The sequence below is a fragment of the Grampus griseus genome, assembly GCF_964374135.1.
Source record: "Grampus griseus genome assembly, chromosome: 19".
Classification (NCBI taxonomy): Eukaryota; Metazoa; Chordata; class Mammalia; order Artiodactyla; family Delphinidae; genus Grampus; species Grampus griseus.
The window spans coordinates 10,567,186-10,590,699 of NC_139013.1; the positions used below are offsets into that span (position 1 = coordinate 10,567,186).

Consider the following 23,514-nt stretch of genomic DNA (forward strand, 5'->3'; position numbering starts at 1 on the left):
GTCCACATCGGGCTTCCCTGGTGGCGCAGTGGTTGGGAGTCCGCCTGCCGATGCAGGGGACACGGGTTCGTGCCCAGGTCCGGGAAGATCCCTCATGCCGCAGAGCGGGCGGGCCCGTGAGCCATGGCCGCTGAGCCTGCGCGTTTGGAGCCTGTGATCTGCAACGGGAGGGGCCGCAGTGGTGAGAGGCCCGCGTACAGCGGAAAAAAAAAAAAAAAAAAAAAAAGGTCCACATCTTCAAAAAGAAAACAAGAAACAAAAACAAACCAAAAAACCCCCAAAAGGCCCGAGTTCAAATCATTGCCGTGCTACTCACTGGTCAAGTAACTGGTTTATGTTAGTCATCTGCGTGTTGAGGATTCCAACAGAGGCACCTCTCAGGATAATTGTGGGGATTGACGTGTGGGCAGGTGCAAAGCTGTTCTAACTCTACTCGGGGGACCCTCTTTCCTGGTAGCTTCATAGAAGCAGATGCTATTCTGAATGGTAAAGCCGTCTTTGGCAATGTGCTTGTCAGACACCCGAGCATCAGACTGTAATCTTTGAAAAGTGTGAAATTCTGGTTGGCAGCTTTACTTATTTGTTGCCTAGTAAATTTTTTTATGTTCTTATCTGTTTTATAAAAAGGAATCATTGTGGGAATTCTCTGGCCGTCCAGTGGCTAGGACTCGGAGCTTTCACTGCCGAGGGCCTGGATTCGACCCCTGCTCGGTGCAAAGAAAAAAAAAAGAATCATTGCTGGTGAACTTTCTTCCTGAAGCCAGAAAAGGCTCCATGACACATCCCTCTCCTATGTTCATGGACGAATGGACCTCTGACATATCCTAACTTGTCGTGTTAGAACAAAACCTTTGCGAGTCTCTGTTTCATTTAATGGTACTTGAGTAGTGATGACAAAACCCAGCCCACATAGTTGTTTTGGAGATTTTGTGAGCTTATCTACGTGAGGCTCAGTGCCTGGCACATTAGATAAGTTCTCAATAACTAATGAGGATCAGATGACTTTTGTTCCCATTTAATAGATAGGAAGGCTGAGGTTCAATGAGAATAAGGCACCCGGGTCACAGAGTTGACAATAGGCAGTGGCCGGGCCTGAATCCAGCTCTGACTCAAAAGCCGGTGCTCTTCACCGTGTCTCCGTGCTGCTCTAAAGACAAATACAAGACAAGAAAGGGGGAATTCTCATGGAATCAGGAAAGGACAGTCGAGGAGTGGATTCATTTATCTATGGCTGCTGTGGAAAATTAGCACAAACTTAGCTTCAAACAACACAAACATATTCTCTTACAGTTCTGGAGGTCAGAGATCCAAAGCGAGTACGGCTAAAGTCAAGGTGCGGGCAGGGCTGATTCTTTCTGGGGGCGCCAGGGAAGGATCCATTCCTTGCCTCTTCCAGCTTCGAGAGGCGGCTTGTGACCCCTCCCACCCTCCTCAAAGCCAGCTGCATGGAATGTTCTCTCTAACAGGCTGCCTTCCTTTTATAAGCCTCTTGTGATTACATTGGGTCCACCTGGGTCAGCTAAGATCATCTCCCCATCTCAAGACATTGATTACATCTGCAAAGTCCCTCTTGCCATATAAGGGAACACATGCATAGGTTCTGGGGATCAGGACGTGGGTGTCTTTGCGGGGGGCACTACTCAGCCATCCCCAGGGAGTGAAGGACAGACCCACGGAAGAGGGAGAAACCTCCTGCTGACATAGGGCCTGCTTGCCAGATAGTATAACGCAGGGAGGGGCGTGGTTTCAAGCCACATCGTTGAGGGTTTAACACGGACTCGTTACCTCTCTGTGCCTCATCTGTGTAAAAGGAAGATTGTAACCTCCTCGCAGGGTCATCGAGAGGCAGAACGCTGTGAATACACATAAAACACAGCGCTAGGAGCCTGTGCTCCGCAACGCGAGAGGCCACAGCAGTGAGAGGCCCGCGTACCGCAAAACAAAACAAAACAAAACACAGCACCGGGCCGCGCACACTGTAAGCATTTGAGACACGTTCCCTATTCTCGTTAGCATCTTCCCTTACTGGCAGAAGCATCCCCTCACAACTCCTAACTTCTCTGTGCCTCAGTGATCATCAGAAGCCTTCCTCCCAGTAACAGGGAGTTGCACGGAGGTCTGACAATTCTGGGGGTTTAGTGGGAAAACCTCACTGGACCAAATAAGGGTTTGGTTCACCTGGCTCGGTTTTGTCCGTGACGTCCAGCAGGGTCCCTTTTCTAGACCCGACTTTCCAGACTTGGCCTTTCCTGAGTTCTCGAGTCTTCACACCCCTTTATGTGGGCCATTGTTTCCACCTGGAAGACGCTCTTTCCCTTTATTTTCCTGGAAAACTTTCATGTGCCTTTAAAAACCTACTCAGCTGTGGCCTTCAGGAAGCCCTCCAGCACCCTCCAGGGATATTTTATTTTATTTATTTATTTTTAAATTTATTATCATTATTATTTTTTTGGTTGTGCCCCGAGGCATGTGGGATCTTAGTTCCCTGGCCAGGGATCCGACCCCCGCCCCCTGCAGTGGAAGCGTGGATTCTTAACCACTGGACCGCCAGGGAAGTCCCATCCAGGTATATTTGATTAATTAACCTCCTGTGTTGCCCGAGAGGCGATCAATTCTTACACAGCTTCGTATCGCCAGTCCCTCAGATAAAAGGGTGGAATCCACAATGAATGGAGGAGTGAATGAACCCACAAGTGGACAGGGGAGCTGTGGCCCGGGTGAGAGTTGAGGTTTCCCGGTCAGAGGATTTGGAGAACCGCAGTTTTATTTTCTGGGTTTCTTACTGTATCTACTGTTCTCAAGCATCTTGAGGACATCCGTGGGATGTCTTTGAAGACAATAAACATTTCTCATTGAAGCCCTGATTTGGCCACCGGCTCCTACCTCACAACGTTCCTGCCAGCCTTTCTTACCCCGCCTTAGAAAAGCCCTTTTCTGTTTAAATTTGAGACACTTGCAGATTTCTGAAATCGGAGGGTTCTCCCTACGACAAGTGTTTTTTTTTTTTTAACATCTTTATTGGAGTATAATTGCTTTACATTGTTGTGTTAGTTTCTGCTTTATAGCAAAGTGAATCAGCTCTATGTATACATATATCCCCATATCTCTTCCCTCTTGCGTCTCCCTCCCACCCTCCCTATCCCACGCCTCTAGGTGGTCACAAAGCACCGAGCTGATCTCGCTGTGCTATGCAGCTGCTTCCCACCAGCTACCTATTTTCCGTTTGGTAGTGCATATATACAAGTCCTTTTGAATGAAGCCTGTCCTTATTGAGGTTCAGATGTGTTTTGATTTGACAGGGCTCAAAAGTGATGAATGCTGTCAGAGTGTGGATAAGCAGATGGTCTCATCTGGCAATAAGCCTTTCCTGTGGGTGTTTCCGTGTGACCCAGTGGGTCCAGAAACTTCCATATTTCTTTTCACTTTCTTTTTTCAAAAAAAATAAGATATAGGGCTTCCCTGGTGGCGCAGTGGTTGAGAGTCCACCTGCCGATGCGGGGGACGCGGGTTCGTGTCCCGGTCCGGGAGGATCCCGCGTGCCGCGGAGCGGCTGGGCCCGTGAGCCATGGCCGCTGAGCCTGCGCGTCCGGAGCCTGTGCTCCGCAACGGGAGAGGCCACAACAGTGAGAGGCCCGCGCACCGCAAAAAAAAAAAAAAAAAAAAAGATATATTTGACTTACAACACTGTGTAGATTTAAGGTGTACAGCAAATTGATTTGATACACTTCTACTGCAAAATGATTGCCCTTGTGGTGTTAGTTAATACCTCTATCACATCACATAATTATTTCTTCAAGTGGTGAGAACAATTAATGTTTATAATACAGTTTTGTTGTCTATAATCACTATATCATGTATTAGGTCTCCAGGACTTATTTATCTACTAGTTATGTGTACCCTTAAACAATAGCTCTCCCATATCCTCCACCCCCAGCCCCTGGTAACCACCATTTTACTGTTTTTATAATTTGTTTTTTTTATTTTTAATTTTTTTAAGGTGGGGGTGTCAGGATCTTATTTAAACGTATCTGAACTTTTTAATGACCTGTCTAATCAATTCTTTTTTCCATTTTCCTTTTTTAAATTTAATTTAAAAAATTTTTATTGTGGTATAGTTGATTTACAATATTATATTAGTTTCAGGTGTACAACATAGTGATTCAAAAGTTTTATAGATTATACTCCATCTATAGTTATTATAAACTATTGGCTATATTCCCTGTGCTGTACAATATGTCCTTGTGCCATGTTTATTTTATACATAATCGTTTGAACTTCTTAATGCCCTACCCACCTCTCCCCAGTCCCTCTCCCCACTGGTAACCACTAGTTTGTCCTCTGTATCTGTGAGTCTGTTTCTTTTTTGTTATATTCACTACTTTGTTTTATTTGTTAGGTTCCACATATACATGACAACATACAGTATTTGTCTTTCTCTGTCTGACTTATCTCGCTTAGCATATGCCCCCCAAATGCACCCATGTTGTCCCAAATGGAAGAATTTGCTTTTTTCTCATGACTGAATAATATTCCATTGTATACATAACACCACATCATCTTTATCCATTCATTCACTGACAGACACTTAGGCTGTTTCCATATCTTGGCTATTGTGAATAATGCTGCAGTGAACATGGAAGCACACGTGTCTCTTCAGTAACCTGTTTTCATTTCCTTTGGATCTATGCCCAGAAGTGGGAACATCCATGCTGTTTTGTCACAGTTTGGGGTCCCCCTAGAGGGGTGTCCTAAGTCTGCCACAGTTGCATAGTCTGAGCCAGTTTTTTGAGTGAAGAAATTCCATCCCATTTCAATTAAGCACAGCACGTGCTGGGGCTGAAACACTTAGGTAGACAGTCTCAGGTTTCAGCTCAGAGGCAGGTCCAGGCAGATAGCATCTGTGATTTCAGGATTCGCAAAAAAGCCAGCTGCTTTTCTTTGGCAGCAGCAAAGCCGAGACTCAGTAGGGTCAGACAGCTATGTTCTAAGTTCAAGTAAGGCTTTCCTGGAACCCCTTCCTCTTCATCATTCTTAGAGTCCAAACTGACCCTCTAGAAAACATGCACACCAGGCTGGAGAAGCATCAGCCTCTCAGGGTCAGACATCTGACTTCCCAGGAGCCCAATAACAACTGAAAAGGGCTTTTGAAACCTCCGAAAGTGTATCTCCATCTGGAGATTGCCTCCCTTTTCGTGTTGTCTCCTTTTTTCCCCAGAGGTTCCCATAGGCAAGACACATCTCTGTTCTTCAGAGATTAAGTTTCAACCTGCCCACTGGCAGCAGAAATCCAGAGCGCTGTGGCCCCCTGACACTTTTTCTTTGCAGCTTTCCGTGACTGAGATGATCCCACACCTAGGTGTATTAGCCACAAAATACAAACCCACGCTTTTAAAAGTTTCCCTCTTTCCCCCTCAAACCCCTGAGCAATAAATTCAGCACTTACAGGGTTAACATTACAGTTCGGGGGTTGAAGGGAGGGGCTCTGTGACAACTCTGTGAAGCTATCAAGGAGGCTAAGCATTTTCCTCCTAGGCCCTCTTTTTTTTCTCTGGTTTATCTAAAGTTTTGTTCCTTGGGGTAAAGTCTGGAGAAAACCAGTCTGACACAGTTAATTCCCTAGCAACAACCGTGACAACACGTGTGAAGTGTATCTACCAGGAAGGCCCGTCACACACACACATCGCCCAAGATTCCCACTGCAGGCTGGTCACGTAGTCACGCTCTGCAGAGCACGAACTCAAATTCCCGGCGCCCAGAAGGAAAGCAGGTGTTCAGCGTAAGCCGCATTATTTGTACAAACAGTCAAGGCACAGTGAATCCTCATTAACAGGAAATGGTGAGGGAACCCTACCAAAATCCAAGCTCCCAGATGTCCTTCATGACCTTGAAACAGGCCTTTCTACAGACAGTGGTCTCTGACCTGCTATTAACTCTTTTCGGCATCGGAGCTCTTTGCTGGGAAGGGAGAAAACAGAATGCGCCTGTGGTTTGGGATTAACTTTAGAGGTGTCAATTTATGCTTTTCAATATATACAGTTGACCCTTGAACAACTTGGGGGTTAGGAGCGCTGACCCTCCACTCAGTCAAAAATCTGAGTATAACTTACAGCTGGCCCTCCATATCCAAGGGCCCGCCATATTGGAAGTTCCCCATCTGTGGATTCAACCAACTGTGGATCGTGTATTACTGTACTATTTACTATTTTCTTTTCATTGATGACTGAATGGCCACATTTAATTCCAGGTAAATGTTAGAACCTCTTGGATTACAACTATAAATACATTTTTTTTTAAAAAAAGGAACACACAGAAATAACTATCAACGGTGTCTGAGAATAGAGCCTAAGTCAACGTACGTTGCATGTATTGCAGGCAAGGCAGAGGCATTTTTTTTAAAGCTTTTGCACAGACTTCAAATAATCTTAAAAGAAATACGCAGGCCTTTACAAGATTTGACTTGCTGAAATCACAACACCTTCCACTCATGAAAAGTCATAAGACTTCAGCTTTTAAAGAAAATAATAAAATAAAAAGAACAGTTCCAGCCTTAGACCAAAAAGACCTGGAGGAGTATGGTAATTAGATTAAACAAGCATGGTCAAGCTTGCCACCTGCATGCACTTAAGAGCAAACGCTCAAAGGGGGTGGGGAGGAGAACAACCTATTTGGTAACAAAGGTGTATTATATATACTGTGATATAAAAAAGGTATGATGGAAATGTACCTTTTGCTAAAGCTTATGCAAGTTCCTTGGTCCATAAAAACTATGTTAGATTTTCATCCTCTAGTTTGATTACCTTTTACTCCAACCACATCTCTATTTCTTGCCCATTTAAACAAAACCAAACACAAACCAACCAAACAAAAATAACAGCTGAAAAAAATCAATTTCCAAAAGTTTGTACATTTTGATGGGTTTTTTGTTTGTTTGTTTTACTGTGGCTTCTGCACTTCAAATCAGCACTTGCAGGTAATGGGCTTTTTGAATAGTATCACTGGGTATGAAAAGTTTTCCCAAGAAACCACAGAAGATTGTTCATTTTTTTCTTTCTTTTTTTTTTTTGTCAACATTTGGCTGCACTCAAGTCAGTGTACGTCCTAGCAAAAAGACGGCAGTTAGGACACAACTGTTGCTGTAGATGATGTGATATTGGTCGAATTTGTGCTGACATTTGTGTAATTCCCCTTGCTGTTTGTGTTTGACTCATTAGGGGGCACTTGGCTGGAGTTGGCTCGAAGGATGGCTCCCCGCACTGCAGTGTGGCTATGGCGCCAGTTCTGGGGTGTAGGGCCCTGGTTCTGGGGTGTTGGTGGAATAAATGATTTCATCATTACGGACCAAAGTCACTGGACGCTGGACTGGCTGCCGGACCCCTCTCCAACCTTCTCGGAATGCAGAAATGTCTGGGATAACACAGAGCATACTCTCTCCACGTCTGTACATAGTTTCAACTTCTACATCCCCAAACGACACTCATAAATTTGGAGTGAAATTCTGTCCTGTAAGTTCAAGCATTGCTACGTCCCCACCGCCATTCAACTGAAGACTGTCTACAACAGGCACGGGTATGACTGGGGCAAGGACAGGGCCCATCGCCTCGTAAAAGGTATACTCTGCCTTATCCGTACTATTGATTGTCCAGGAAGCGTCATCATTTATCATCTCTTTATTTGGTTCTTTTGGGCATGGAGTGGGCTGAAACTGAATTATTCTTTCTTGAGAAAGGCACAAGTACATTCTTTCTGTATCCTTAAGGTAAAATGCACATTTATGGAGCTGTGACACAGGATCATCTGCATCTAGTAATGCGGTCTGCTTATCAACTTTCCTAATTATCAATCTTGGGAGTGCCATGCCAGTAACTGAACACACAAGTTTGACTGTCCATAATGGATATATCCATCGCGGTCTGTGAATTCTTCTCCTTCTGATTCATCATCATCTAAGAGATGAATGTAAAATGCTCCCCACTGCTGAGAACTGGCATGGAAATTACCTCCTTCTACATGCAAGGATCTGGTACTAACTGTCTGGGATCGAAGTCGATTAAACAGAGCCACCTTTGTTACCGAGGCGATGCATAAGTCAGCATTTTCCAATGACTGCTTCTTTTTGGAAGGTTTGGAGATGACTTTTATCCGCTTGCTGAGGAACCTACCAAAGCCATCACTATTGCCACAGAACATCTTTACAGACAGCACGAAGTGCTTCCTCTTGTCTGAATCAGATATATACAATGTTTTGGCCGTGCAATAGTTCTTTCCTTCCAAGTTCAGCTGCTGCATTTCTTGGTCACTATTTCCTATTCCAATAAATGCACATGGTTGAGACTCTTGTTCAGAACAACCATCACATTCCATTTGTTCTTTTTTTTCCCTTCCATCCACTGCCCATAAGATACGCATAAGGAGGAGGGCAAAACAACCTTTTTTCATTTCCATATGACTTCTATGCAGCTTTTGCATGAAGAATTAGTACTGTTTGATCCCCTCGCTCTTTTTTTTTTTTTTTTTTTTTTTTTTTTTTTTTTTTTTGCGGTACGCAGGCCTCTCACTGTTGTGGCCTCTCCTGTTGCGAAGCACAGGCTCCGAACGCGCAGGCTCAGCGGCCATGGCTCACGGGCCCAGCCGCTCCGCGGCATGTGGGATCCTCCCGGACCGGGGCACAAACCCGTGTCCCCTGCATCAGCAGGCGGACTCCCAACCACTGCGCCACCAGGGAAGCCCCCCTTGCTCTTTTAAATAATTTCGCATAGCTTCCCTAGTAAGTCATTTAGATGGAGGCCGCTCACCAAATTTTCTTTTAATCCACGCCATGGTACTTCAAGAATATGTTCAGGTAGGGCTTCCCTGGTGGCGCAGTGGTTGAGGGTCCTCCTGCCGATGCAAGAGACACGGGTTCATGCCCCGGTCCGGGAAGATCCCACATGCCACGGAGCGGCTGGGCCCGTGAGCCATGGCCACTGGGCCTGTGCGTCCAGAGCCTGTGCTCCGCAACGGGAGAGGCCACAGCAGTGAGAGGCCCGCGTACCGCAAAAACAAACAAACAAAAAAACATGTTAAGGTAAGCCACAGGCTGGAACACTTCGATGCCCCTCAAAACACCTCAGCCAGTGTATCTGTATCATTCTCCTTTCCTTTTGAGATAATAATGGTTCCGAAGAACCATAATGCTTCCATTTGAATGATAGTTTCATAATTTCAACGACTCATTAACATAACAAAAGACACCTTTATCACTCAGGAAATTCCATGGGTTTTAGGAGCTGTGAGCCAGGAACCTGTCACAACAGGCACCATCTTCCACAAACTCTCGCCAAAACTCCAACCCTCCTGTACTATTTACTATTGAAAAAAAAATCCACGTGTAAGTGGACCCATGCAGTCCAAACCCAAGTTCAAGGGTCAACTGTATGAAGAAATATAGGGGGAAAAATGTGTATTGGGACTTCCCTGGTGGCCCAGTGGTTAAGACTCCTTGCTTCCACTGCAGGGGGCACAGGTTCGACCCCTGGTTGGGGAACTAAGATCCTGCATGCTGTGCAGCATGGCCAAAAACCAAAAAAAAAAAAAAAGTGTATAAACACAATCACACACTCATCCCCTGCCAGTTCTGGGTATGAGAGAGCCCGGGAGCAGTGACTCCACAGTAATGAGTACACCTAGTACCCATATTTTGGCCTCTAATCACCATTCTCCACTACACAGAAGAAGGCCTCCTTGTTAAAAGGAGGGACTAAGTTGGAGAAGGTCATTTCGAGGATGTGACCACTGGTTGACCCATGAGCTGGACTTGGGCAATTGGAGGCTCCTTGCCCCCTCCCCTGTCTTTGGAATATGCAGTCCACTTGCCGGCTCCCCACTAGAAGCTGCCTCCAGGACACAGCCTTGAGACAGTAAGACGTCGTTAAGACCATCTGGATTGAATACATGACTGAACCCAGTTAAGGCCTCTATATAAACTTTTAAGATTCTGGCAGGCAGGTGCAGAGATCTATTTGTCTTGCAGTCACCAAAGACAAGCCTTGTATATGAGTTCCCTTATTAAACCTGCCACCTTCCAACCTGGAGTGATCTGCCTCTTTCTTCAGTCTCTCCCTACCCTCTGTGTCTGGAGTTTCTGTTTCAGATTTCACCTAGGAGACTCCCAAGGGTGCAAATCAACAGGCTGGGAAAGTACAAGGTGAGCCTCACATGTCCTGTGCCAGAAAGTAAGGGGGTGATTAAAGAATGATGGGTACAAATTAAAAGGACACAAAAGCCAGCCTAAAGGGTTCCCATGGCCAAATCTGGGTTAATTTAAGGATCAAAATAAGTGACAGTAACTGATCATAACACATTGACTAGATTAGAAATCCAAGAGTCTAGATTATATTAATAAAACAGTTAATGAGAGTTTAATGAAAAGTAGATATTTTCATGAACTCAAAGTACCACTCCACACACTACTTCCTGATTATAATGGAAAAAACTAGTACCTTTACAGTGAAAGGTCTAGCAGATATCATATGGGTCCAGTAATCGAAATTAACATCCCCACAAATGGGATAAATAAAATTGTATGCCAAGAGAGCACATCATCACTTCTGTGATATTCTGGTCAAAGGTGCATAAGCTGAATCTAATCACGAGGAAATATCAGACAAGTCCGAATTAAGGGATGTTCTACACAAGAACAAAAATAACATGTGATCTTCTAAAGTGTCAAGCTCATGGAAGTCTGAGAAACTATTCCATACTGAAGGAGCCTAACGTGCTGTAATGACTAAACGCATTGTGTGATCCTAGATTAGATAATTTTGCTATAAAGGACATTGTTGGGGCAATTGATGAAATGTGAATGGAATATGTGGATTAGATGGTAGTAATGTACAAATATTAATCTCCTGATGTTGGTTGTTATAAAATGATTGTGTAGAAAATATCCATATTTGTAATAATATACACTGAAGTATCCAGTGGTGATGGGACATCATGATAGTCTCAGAGTTCAGGGAAGGAAAATCCTTTGTTACTTCACTTGTAACTTTTATGTAAGTTTGAAAATAATTGTTTCAAACATTTAAGGGGGGGATTGTAGAGTTACCTTCCTGTGTAATTATGAAATTAGCTTCTACTAAGACTTTTGTACTGGTTAGGATAGATTTGATACTTCAGATAACACCTGAAATCTCAGTGTCTTAGTGCAAAAAAGATTTCTCACTCAAGTGATGTCCAACAGAAGTCAGGCAGTCCTTCATCTTGTAGCTACATATATGGAACAGGTGGCACCCATAATTCATGGCTAGAGATCACTGTGGAAGAGGAAGGAGAGAATCACCTGGAATATTTTTATGGGCAATGCCAGGAAGTGGTGCACATAATTTTTGTCCTCACTCCATTGGCCAGAATTCAATCATATGGCTCCGATCCATATTGGAGGATGTGAACATAATCTCGTGTGCCTGTAAAGAGAAAACAGTGTGTTGACCATATAGGAGTGTTTCTGTGATACTCTTAAAACATCACTTCGATACACTTTCTCTCATGTGGTGGAGACTAATGAATTTAAGGGCCTGCACACTGATTAAAGTTCTCACCACATTTTATTTATTTTATGAATACACTCTCTGATAACTTGTATGACCGGACATTAGAAAAAGAACATTAGGTTATTTTTCTAATACGGTCTGTTTAATAAATCTGAAGACACACCCCAGTTACAATTTTCTTCCCGTGTAGAAGGTATGGTAGCAGTTTGAGCATTGACGATAGCCGTGGCTACAACCATCACATTTATGGATTTTGTTCTGCATAGATGGTTAATGACTGGGGAGACCAGAGGTATCTCTGGAATCCTTGACATGCATGATACCAATAGAGTCCATCAACAGTGTAGGAAAACTGATGTCTTCCAAGAGTGGAGTGCTAACTGTAGCCCTTCCTGTAGCACGACCTTCATGGATTGGACATAAATAAGGGTGCATGCTGTTTACTAATCCTTGAGGTGCAGATGAGGCCCCTACAACACTGTGCTATATTGTCTGTTGGTCACATGGCATCATCACTTCTTTTTACGACTGAATCTGTTAAGGGCTCCTGTATTAAAAGAAAAGACAGGAACAGCATAGCTCAGAATCCCCTTCCCCAGATGTTTCTTGGTTATAGTTGGCCATTGAAAAGGCACTCACATGAGACTTAGGAAGCAGAGGAAGAAAAGGCATTATTCTCCGGAGGCAATTGCAGGAGGAATCGTGGACAGGCATGAGCTTCCAAGCATCCAAGTGAGCTTCTTAAGAATCATCTAGGGAATTCCCTGGTGATTCAGTGGTTAGGAGTCTGTGCTTTCACTGTTGAGGGCCCGGGGTCAATCCCTGGTCGGGGAGCTAATATCCCACAAGCCTCGCCGTCCGGCCAAAAAAAAAAAAAGTCATCCATATTGATGCTGCTGTGAGTGCAACTGCTGTGTATGCTGAGCCACAGCTGTCATGCCAGCCAGGTGCAAAGGCAGCTTAGCTACTGAGGCTATTCTAGACGACAGCTTAGTTTCTTTTTCAGGCTCATTTCCTTTTGCTTTTTTGTTGAATGATTCCAATCATAAATAAAGCTTTTAATACTTAAACAATTATATCACCCATATTGGTACCATAGACTGAGATAGCTTACGGGGCTCTCCGCATCTTCAGCAGCTTCAGAGGAATCCCTTGAGTATCACTCATGTTGCTGCTGTAGACTGAGATTCTTGAGACTGGCAGCAGCTTCTAAGAAAGCTCTTGAGAACCCAGTTTGGCGCTGCAGGCTGGTGTTGGCTTCCCTGATCAACGTTCCCTTAGCTCTTCTAAACGTGTGCGTGTCTCTTATTGCCTGTATTAAAAGCATTCATGCCTGCAGAAACTAACACAACGTTGTAAGTCCACTATACTCCAATAAGAATTATTACTCCATGGGAATTCCCTGGTGGTCCAGTGGTTAGGGTTCCGTGCTTCCACTGCTGGGGGCACGAGTTTGATCCCTGGTTGGGGAACTAAGATCTAGCATGCCATGCGGCAGGGCAAAAAAAAAAAAAAAATTATTACTCCCCGCCCCCCTCCCCCCCGCAAAAAAAAGCATTCATGCCTAGAATATACAGAGTGGCATCTGGTTCTCTATTGAACCCTGGCAGGCCAAGTACTGACCATATGTATAGAATTTCTGTCCTTCAGACTCTGATGAGTAAGAAGGTCTGAACTATTATTCAAAAAAATAAACTCTTCACATGTATATGGTTTTCTTTTCCTCATGCACCTCGGATGAATAAGATGAGTTTCACATGAAGCCTTTAATATCTTTTTCCTATATATGGAAGCTTCTCTCCCATGTGGGTTCTGAGATGGACACGAAGATGTGAACTCCAAATAAGCCCTTACTCCACTCATCCCATTCATGGCTGTTTTCATTCTTATCACATTCATTATATTTACAGGATTCATCCCCGAGAGAACACTCAGATGAGTGTGAAAACTCAGTTATATGCAAAATCCTTTCCACACACATAGCACTCGTAGGGCTTCTCCTTATGGACTCCAGTGAATATGAAGGTATTTGCTCTCTCTGAAGCTCTTTCCACTGCTATTCACAGTAAGTCCTCCCTCCTGAGTGAAAACTAAGTGGACTTGAGGAATATCGCTTGAACTGAACTTGAAGAAACACTTTCCAGTCTCACGGCATTTTAGGATTTCTCTCCAATGTTCACCCTCTAGTGGACACGATGGGAGTTCCTGTCAAATCCCTCTCCACATTCCTCACTTGTTTAGAATTTCTTTCCTATACCGCTGAAACACAAATAAGTGACCTAAAGCCAAATCTCTTACCATGCACACTATACCTGTAAAACTATTATTCCCATGTGAACTCAATGATGGCTGTAAGAGATGACTCCCTTCTAAAGCCCTTACCACATTTATACTGTTTTCTCCCTGAGAGAACAAATTGATGTCTGGGAATATATGAGCTAATCAAAATCATACCAACTATGTTCTCTGATCATAATGGAATCAAACTAGAAATTAAACTAAGAAGCAAAACAGAAAACTCTCCAAACATTTGGAAATGGAATGAAAATTAAAATACAACATATTAAAATCTAGGGGTGCTGAAAGGGAAATTCATGCCACTGAATGTTTACCTTAGTAAAGAGGAAAGGTCTCAAAACAATAGTCAAAATCCCACTCAGATAACTAGGAAAAGAGAAAAATAAATCAAAAGTAAGCACAAGAAAGGAAATAATAAAGAGCAGAAATAAGTACAATTAAAAACATAAAAATAAAGGAAAATCTATGAAACAGCCGATTCTTTGAAAAGATCCATAAAATTGATAAGCTTCTAGCAAGACAAAGACATTACCAATATCAAGGATAAAATTGGGGATATAATTACAGATGTTGCAGCCAATAAAAACTTAATAAAGGACTTCTATGAACAACTCTATCCAGGTAAATTCAACAACTTAAGAGAAATAGACCAATTCTTTGAAAACCAGACTACCCAAATTCACCCAATATGAAATAATCTCAATAGTCCTATAACTATTGAAGAAATGTAATCCATAATTTTAAAACTTCCAAAAAAAGAAATCTCTAAGTCCAGATAGTTTCACTGGAGAATTCTACTAAACATTTGAAGAAGCATCAGCACCAATTATACACAATCTCTTCCAGAAAATAGAAGCCAATATTATCCTGATACCAAAATTAGAGACAGTACAAAAGAAAGGAAGAAAGAAAGAATGAAAGGAAGAAAGAAAGAAAGAAGTTTATTTAGTCTGTAGCTAAGTGAAAACTTGAAGCAATCATAGAAATGTGACTGTTAATTATGTTAGGTGTGATAATAGCTTTCTGATCTTGTAAAAAATAGTCTATATTTAAGAGATGCCTATAGGTGTAAGAGATGCCATCAGGGATTTGCTTTAAATTATTTCAGCATGTAAGATAAAAAGGAAAAAGGGATAGATTAAGCAAATGTGGCAAAATCTTGACCATTGTTAAATTTGGGTGATGAATATATGGGGTCCATTGTATTTTCTCTTTTTGATTATTCTGGACGTTTTTCATAATTAAGAATTAAAATCTTGAATTTTTAAAGCCTGAATTTTACCAATACTGCCACTTGTATGAACTAGGGCAATGGTTTAACCCTTCCTCATGTTACAATGGGAATAATATCACTTACCTCACTGAGGCTTCAACATAGTAGGAATGGTGATCTTGAAGTATCCCTCAATGGATGTTAAGCTCTCTTTGTAAGAGTCATATCCCTTCTGAGAATGGACAAGATGTTTAACCAAGAAAGGAAATACTACTTTCTGGAATTTATTGAACTATCCCCCTTCTGGAAAAGGAGAAGGCAAATATGACAGAGAGCCCATAATACTAGGTCAGTGGGGATGAATGGAAAGCTGAATTCCCACTCCCCACCTCCCCACCTCACTCCCACCACCCACAGAGGTGAGGCAGTCCTAGGCAGTGCTCTAATGCCCCCTACTAGGCTGAACGGGGACAGCTGAACTTTCAGCAGCAAGGAGGTAGAGGCAGTTGGCCCTCTGCCACGCCCCCACCAGCGCCCCCACTCCCACAGTGTCAAAAGGGCCCAGAAGGAAGGTGAACTTCCATTCCCATTTGGACCTGTGTACTACACCTAAACAGGTGACTTCCTGACAAAAAAGATCAAATGGGATCCAAAGTCTTGCAACATTGTACCCCAAATATCCAGGATACAATAAAAAAAAATCACCCATCATACCAAGAACCAGAACAATCAGAACTTGAATGAGAAAAAAACAATCAACAGACATCAATACCAAGACAATTTAGATGTTGGGATTATCTGAAAAGGATTTTGAAGTAATTACATAATCCTCCTTTTTGTCTCAGCTAGTTTGAGTTGGGTTTTCTATTTCTTGCAACTGAGAACATCCTAACGGTTATAAACATCCATGAGCTCCGGTAGCCCACCCCAGTGTATGGTGTTGGCCCTGGATTTCTGATGGTAACATGAAACTTGAGATACCATAGAACTTAAGCAACTAGTGTCCTGGAAGGTAAGGTCCAGAAGAAAAAAAAATGTGAACAACTAGGTCCTACAGTATAGCACAGGGAACTCTACTCAATATTCTGTAATAACCTATAAAGGAAAAGAATCTGAAAAAGAATATATATATATATATATATACATATTATATATATATGAATTACTTTGTTGTGCAGTTGAAACTAACACAACATTGTAAATTAGCTATACTCAAAAAACAACAACAAAGCAAAACAGCTGTGGGAAACTGTCCACTACCTCCAGTAAATATACACCTGAGTAAACGGTTCAAACAAGCAAACTTGAAAAATACAGAAGCATCTGAGAAGCATGGGGTGCTGTCCAAAACGCTCTGTGCCTTAACAGCTTAGTTCAACATCCAAAATGCATATTATAATATGTTCTCCCTTCTTTGTAGACCCCTTGACAGGAAGCTTTATGGAATGAAAACCAAGTTTTTCTTTTTCCATTCAGTCTTTTTCTGTCACCAAAGACCCAACAAAAGAAAAATAGTGAAACTTACACTATACACAACTGATGGTACACTGTCCAGAGAAAGTCTTAAATGATGCGATAAAAAATCGAGCCCTTTACTGCTTGAAAAGTGGAGCTGGATAGGAGCCAATGGCAAAAATCTAACACTCAAATTGTAGACTGCATGATTTAACATATTTTTATTAAATTATCATTTCCTTGAATTAATTTTTAAGGCTTCTTCCAAGAATCCTTTTCCTAGTACAATTTATCGTGACTACTTGGGATTGAGCTCACTAACATTTTCAAATGTTTGTCCTATTCCTCTCCTTCAAGTGAGACAAAGTCCAGGGCACCTGCTCTGTTTGGCACTGGTTCCAGGTCACGGTCATACAAGCAGTAAACAGACCTCCTGCCCCCATGGAGCTTACATTCTAGTGGACATGGATTTTGTCATGTCCATCATTATACTTTTCCTGAAGTCCTGACGGTACTTCTCATTTTTAAAGCTTCTCCCCCATGTAGATTCTACTGAATGTAAAGGTTCTGACTGAAACCTACTGCACCATCCTTACAAGGTTTCTCTGCTGTGCATTCTCTTGAGAATTGTGACATTTTGGGCTCTTCTGGACACACTGGCCATACTCATACAACAAATAGGTCTCCTCCAATGGAATTTGGATGACTGTAAAAAAAAGCAGCTCCCTCCTGAATGCTTAAAATACAACATTTTATAAATAGCCCCTGTTGTGGGCGTTTTCTGATGAAAATGAGAAGTCTAAATTCTGAAGAACACTTTTATCACACTCTGCGTATACTGGATTGATCACCACTATGGACTCTCTGATGAACCTGAAGACATGAACTCTTGCTAAAGCCCTTACCACAGTCAAAACATTTGTAGGGTTTCTCTCCTGTATGGACCCTTTGATGGGCTTGAAGATGGGAGGTCTGACTGAAGCTCTTCCCACACATGCCACACTTATAGGGTTTCTCTCCCGTGTGGATCCTCTGATGAACGTGAAGGTACGAGTTCCAGATGAAGCCTTTCCCACATTCTTCACACTTGTAGGGTTTCTCCCCTGTATGGACTCTCTGATGGGCTTGAAGATGGGAGCTCCAACTGAAACCCTTCCCACACACATCGCACGTGTAGGGTTTCTCTCCAGTGTGGACCCGCTGGTGGTCTTGAAGATGTGAGCTCTGACTGAAGCCTTTCCCACATATGTCACATCTGTAGGGCTTTTCTCCTGTGTGGACTCTCTGATGGGCCTGAAGATGGGAAATCTGACTGAAATCCTTCCCACATGTGTCACATCTGTAGGGTTTCTCTCCTGTGTGGACTCTCTGATGGGCCTGAAGATGGGAATTCCGGCTGAAGCTCTTATTACACACATCACATTGGTAGGGCTTCTCGCCGGTGTGGATTCTCTGATGGGCTTGAAGGTTGGAGGCCTTACTGAAGTCTTTCCCACATACGTCGCATTTATATGGTTTTTCTCCAGTGTGAACTCTCTGAAGAGGACCAGAGCTCTGACTGAATATCCTGTCATATGCCTTCCATTTGGACGTTTTGTCTTGAGGGTAGGCTGTCTGATGGGCTTGAATTTGTGATGTCTCATTGAAGCCTTTACCACACAGCTCACATTTCCAGGATTTCTCACCAGTGTTTTCTACACAGTGACTGTTGAGGTCTAAGCTATGACTGGAGCCCTTCCCACACCTGCCACCCCTACACAGATTCTCCCCCGGGTGAATGGGCTCATGAGTGGGAAGGGAGGAGTTCTGATTGAAGCTCTCAGCAGCACACACCCCAGATCTGTAGGGTTTCTCCCCTGGGTTGACTCTCTGATGGGTCTCCGGATGTGAGCTCTGACCCAAGTCCACCCCACACTCATCATTCCCACTGCGTTTCCCTCCTCTGTGAACACTGTAATGAATGTGAAACACTGAGTTATACGTGCTGCCCTTCCCACACTCACTACACACGTGGGGCTTCTCTCCTACACGCAACTGCTGATGAAGTTCAACGTCATAGCCAAGGCTGACACCTTTTCCAGTCTCATCAGAGGTCTGCTCTCCTGAGTGGATGATACTATGCTGGGATGTGTTCTTCACAAAGTCTTTTCCATGATTATTGTGGCCACAAGCCTTCTCACTTTTGTGTACTTCCTGATTGCCACGGTGATGAGAGATCCTTCTCATGACACAGTGATCACACTGACACAGTTTATCTTTTATGTCAATTTGCTGACACCTACTCTGATAATTCTGTGACTCTCTCAGATACATTTTTCTCCAGAAATCCCAGGATGTCTGAGTTGGAGACACTTGATTTTTGATACTTGTGGAACTCTCTCCTTGAAGCTTTCCTACATAGTTCTCATCTTCTGGAAGCTGAGTAGATTCTCCTGACCATGCCTCACAGGAGGAATCATCTTGTTTTGGCAACTTCTTGCCTTGCAGATTTATTATTGAGTCCTGAGTTCTGGTTAATTTACTTGTAAACTGTTCCCATATCTGCCAGCACATAAGGCCTTCATGTAAAAGCTGTCTTAATCCTGCTTCTTGAAGAGTCTCTATCTCATTTTGGTTCCCGTGTCCTGGAAGGATAAAGAGAATTCAGAGATGAAAGTGAGGACAAGTTCAGGGACAAAAAAATATTTCACAGGTCGACTGTGCTGGGAGACCCTATTCAACCAGTGGAGAGTTCAGCTGGACTCTGTCTTTGTTTTTTCATGCTTATGGAAACAGAGCTGATAAGTAGTAGCCTCCTATTCACTACGTGTTAATGAGACTCATTTAGAACTAATGTACCGAGACTTATGTATGAGGTCAAAATTAGAAATACAGTGCTACCGAGCAGGGGACTTGCTCAGCAAAAGTGAAAAGAAAAGATTTGCAAAGGGAAACATCTCCTCTGTCCTGATAATGAACCCATGAGATGATAACTTTATTTCCTTAATTCAGCCATTATATGCACATGTTAATACATAAGCTAGATTTGAGAGAATTCCTCTTTATTTCAATGATGTCCTAATATATAATTTTCAACTAGTGAACATTATAACTGGGAATAAAAACTAGAAAACTCATTCCCTTAACTGACACATCCTATGGGAGTAAAAAATCCTATGATAATTATTGCCACTTAATTTGGCTGAATTTTCTGATAAGCCTGAATGGCTAATATTATCTTCCAGGTTTTGTAGATATGAATCTGCAAATACCAAAAGTCGCTGTGGTAGCCAGCATCCAAGACAATCTCCAGGAGGTATCCACACCCTATTGAAGTCCCCTCCACAACCTTTCAGGATTGGCCTGCAAAGCCAACAGGATATGGCAGACGTGATGGTATGTCACTTCCAAGGTTATGTCATAAAAGACACTTTGATTTCTGCCTTCTACTCCCTTGGGTGTAACTAGCTTGGGGAAACCAGCTGCCACGTTTTGAGGACATTCAGGCAGCCCTAGGGAGAGACCTGTTTGGCAAAGAACTGAGGCCTCCTGCCAACAGCCAGGGAAGAACTGAGGCCTCCTGTCAACAACCCTGTGAATGAGCCCATCTTGGAAGCACATCCCTTGAGGCCCATCAAGCCTTCAGAGGATTGCAGCTCATGCAGACTCCTTGAGATCTTATGAGATCATGAGCCAGAACTACCCTGCTAAGCTGCCCCCAGATTCCTGACTCACAGAAACTATAATGCCTGTAGCTCTAAACTGCAAAGTTTAAGAACAATTTGTTATACAGCAATTGATGGCTAATACAAGTACCATAGAAATTAAAATTAGATTAGGCATTCATCAGAAGATTAACAGTGTTCTGAAATAATCCTTTCATCATACTGATATATTCTCCACTCATGAGCTGTCTGCAGGAGGAGTGGGCAGTGAGATCCACTTAGCACCATTCTCTGTGATCTGCAAGGACTCAGACCTGCATGGTTCTCACCTGAACACCCAGCTCCTTGGGCTTCTGGCTCCATCACCCAAAGCTTCTTTTTTCTCCCCAGCTGTAGTATCATATCTAATTTGAAAGGTAGATATCCTGTGAAAAAGAAATGGCACATGTGTAAGGTGAGTACACTAAAGGCAAAATTTTTAGTTCCAATTCTCCAATCTTCATGCACTGTAAGTAGTATTTTTCCAAATTCTGATCATGACCTGTTGTAATAAATACCTCTTATGCTGTGATCTGGTAGACAAATACACAGATGTACATCACCGAATCGAGGAATCGAATGACTCGATCCTAACCACTATCTACTTTTATCACATCTCCTTTCCTGTCTTTAACTCACAATTTCTGTTGCACTATATGCAGTTCCTGACAAGAAGCTATGCTATTCCGTCCTATTTCATTAAATGCAATAATGACGCAATTTACTAATTGACTTTAAAACCCCACCAAGATGTTGCAACTACAATTTGAGAAAATAGACAAGGTACAGATGAGATGTCCCACTGGGATGAGGAAATTCAGGGCCCCAGATTCAGGGAAGCATTTCAAGAGCCCCAAGTCTTAAACGTTTGAAACCAAGGCACTTCTGAGGGTTGACACTGAGTCACAGGGTGCCTGTCCTCACCCACTGAGACCAGGTTCTGGAAGTTCTCCAGCATCACGTCTTGGTACAGCTTCCTCTGAGTGGAGTCCAGCAGCCCCAGCTCCTCCTTGGTGAAGGTCACAGCCACGTCCTTGAAGGACACTGGCTCCTACGACATCAAGCACACACACAGCCTCAATTTTATGATCAGTGGCCACTGGGAGAGGGACGGCACTTAGTGGGTGGAGAGGGTGGGTGGGAAGTTGTTCTAGATCCTGGGGACCTTGAGTCTACCTTATGTAGTTTCCTCCTCTTCTCCAGTCCGCATGTCAATGCCACATGCTAAATACTGAAATATATTTATGATCATTGACTTTTTTTTTTTGGCCATGCCTCGTGGCACGCAGGATGTAGGATCTTAGTTCCCTGACCAGGGATGGAACCTGTGCCCCCTGCAGTGGAAGTGCAGAATCCTAACCACTGGACCGCTGGGGAATTCCCTTATGATAGTTGCTTTAAAATCCTGATCAGATGGATGAAACTTGAAGACATTATGCTAAGTGAAGCCAGACAGTCACAAAAGGATTATGTGTATGATTCCACTTATATGAGATCCCCAGAGTAGTCACATATATAGAGACAGGAAGTAAAGTGATGTTTGCAAGAGACTGGGGGGTGTGGGGGATAGGGAACTACTGTTTTAATGGGTATGAAATTCCACTTTGAGAAGATGAAAAAAGTTCTGGAGATGTGTGGTGGTGATGGTTGCACAACAGTGTGAATATACTTAATACCACTGAATTGTACACTTAAAAATAGTTTGAATGGTAAATTTTATGTTATGTATATATATATTTTGAAATTATTTTATTTTTGGCTGCACTGGGTCTTAGTTGTGGCACATGGGATCTTTAGTTGTGGCATGCAGGCTCTTACTTGCGGCATGCAGGTAGGATCTGCTTCCCCAACCAGGGATTGAACCCAGGACCCCTGCATTGGGAGCATGGAGTCTTACTCACTGGACCGCCAGGGAAGTCCCTGTTATGTATATTTTACCACAATAAAAGATGTCCATCAAGAGGTGAATGAATAACCAAATTGTGGTATATCCATGCAATGAAATACTATGCAGCAATAAAAAGGAACAAACTATTGACCTGTATTCAAAAACATTCTGATGAACAAATGAAGCCAGACACAAGAAGAGCATATACTGTATAATTCCATTAATGTGAAACTCAAGAAACGATGAATCTGATCTGGAGTGACATAAAGTAAATCAGTTATTGCCTACAGCCAGGGATGTGGGATTGGGATTAACTGGGGCACCAGGTAACCTTTTTGGTGATGGAAATGATCTACGTCTAGATTGTGGCAGTGGTCATGTGCGTATGTATACTTGTCAAAATTGATCAAATATATTTTTATATATATATTACATGTAAATTTCACCTCAAAATGATTTTAAAAGACAAAATTAAGAAAACAAATCGACAAATCACAGAATGGAAAAAAATTACAGTACGTATATCTAACAAAGGACTTGAACTCACAAAACATGAAGAACTCCTCAATAATAAAAAGTAGAAGCCACATTTTTAAATGGGCAAATGACTTTAACAAACTTTTCATAAAGGATATGCCAATTGCAAAAACCCATGAAAAAGTATTCAACATCATGTATCATGAGGGAAATACAAATTACAGTCACGGTGAGAAGTCATTTCATTAGAATGGCTAAAATAAAAAAGATCTACAACACCGAATGGCGGCAAAGAGGTAGAACAAACTGGAACTTTCATGCACCACTGATAAGTTGTTAAATGGTACAAGCACTGTGGAAAACAGTTTATACTCATCTACCACTTCTAGATGTTTACCCAAGCGATATGAAAACATATGTCCTCAAGACCTGCGCAGAATGCTCATGGGAGCTTTATGCATTAACAATTAAAAGCTGCAAACAACTCAAAGGTCCTTCAAAAGGATAAGCAAACTGATATATTCATAAAATGGAATATAATAAAAAAGGAATGAATTACTGACACCTGCAACAGCACAGATGAATCTCAAGAACTTTATGCGGGGTGAAAGAAGCCAGACACAAGAGTACATACACTATGATTTCACTGATTATATTTAATTTGAAAACAAGTAAATCTAGTGATATGATGACAGATCAGAACAGTAGATGCCTCCCGGGGGTAAGAAACTGTCTTGAAAGAGACATGAGAGAACTTTTTGGGGTAATGTAGGTAATGTAAATGTTCTATTTCTTGTTTTGTGTAGTGGGTTAATGCAATTATACAACTTGCAAAATGGGGTATACAACTGTCATTGATCTATAATTTTTGTAAGTAAATTATATTCCATTTTTTAAAGCCCTATGCAAAAGTGTTATGAATCAAAGCAAAACTTAGTCAGAGGTACAGCAGTCTGTATGCTTAACTGT

The 23,514-nt window shown here is 42.5% G+C and overlaps 1 pseudogene across 1 annotated transcript; it reads right to left on the reverse strand.

Moving 5' to 3' along the window:
- Positions 1–7,116: 7,116 nt before the first annotated feature.
- Positions 7,117–8,817, reverse strand: LOC309836806 (recombining binding protein suppressor of hairless-like; annotated as a pseudogene). Its single transcript has 2 exons — positions 8,709–8,817; positions 7,117–8,490 (listed from the first exon to the last, which is right to left on the reverse strand). The product of its transcript is annotated as a recombining binding protein suppressor of hairless-like (transcript).
- Between the last annotated feature and the right edge of the window lie 14,697 nt (positions 8,818–23,514).